Source organism: Lupinus angustifolius, unplaced genomic scaffold, assembly GCF_001865875.1.
Source record: "Lupinus angustifolius cultivar Tanjil unplaced genomic scaffold, LupAngTanjil_v1.0 Scaffold_421, whole genome shotgun sequence".
NCBI classification, from domain to species: Eukaryota; Viridiplantae; Streptophyta; class Magnoliopsida; order Fabales; family Fabaceae; genus Lupinus; species Lupinus angustifolius.
Genome location: NW_017727831.1, coordinates 43,101 through 44,117, shown reverse-complemented (window position 1 = coordinate 44,117; position 1,017 = coordinate 43,101).

Here is a 1,017-nt window from a genome sequence, read left to right as displayed (position 1 = left end):
ATGTGTACGTAGACCAACCACCAGGGTTTGAAAACTTCAAATACCCGAACCATGTTTATAAACTCAAGAAGGCCCTCTACAGCCTAAAGCAGACTCCTGGAGCCTAGTACGATAGATTGAGTTCGTGCGTACTTGAAAAAGGGTTCGAAAGAGGTTTGGTCGACACCACTCTTTTTATCCATAGATTAGATAATCATGTTTTACTTGTGCAAATATATGTTGATGATATTATCTTCGGATCTACTAACGACAACCTTTGTAAGGAATTCTCTGAGTTGATGCAGGGGGAGTTTGAGAAGTCGATGATGGGTGAGCTGACTTTCTTCCTTGGGCTTCAAATTAAACAAATGGAAATTGGCATCTTCATCCATCAGCCGAAGTATTGCAAGGAATTACTGAAGAAATTCAATATGGAGCAGTGTAAAGACGCATCTACACCTATGGCTTCTGCATGTTATCTGGACAAAGATGAAAAAGGAAAAGCAATTGAGGTAACCAAATATCGTGGGATAATTGGCTCATTATTGTACTTAACTGCTAGCCACCCCAATATTATGTTTAGTGTTTGTATGTGTGCTACATTTCAAGCTTTTCCAAAAGAATCGCATTATATTGCTGTAAAACGTATCATGAGATATCTAAAGGGAACTATAAATATGGGATTATGGTATCCTAGGGATGCCTCCTTATCCTTGGTAGGTTACTCTGATTCCGACTTTACTGGGTGTAAGTTGGATCATAAAAGCACTAGTGGGACTTGTCACTTATTAGGCAGCTCCCTAGTTGCATGGCATAGCAAAAAGCAAGCATGCGTCGCTTTATCCACCGCTGAAGCGGAATATATTGCCGTTGGCGTGTGTTGCGCTCAAATCCTTTGGATGAAGCAGCAACTTAAGGACTTTGGGCTCATATTAGAAAAGATTCCTATTAAGTGTGATAACACGAGTTCCATTAACCTTTCCAAGAATCTCGTCTTGCATTCTAGAACTAAGCATATTGAAATAAGGCATCATTTCT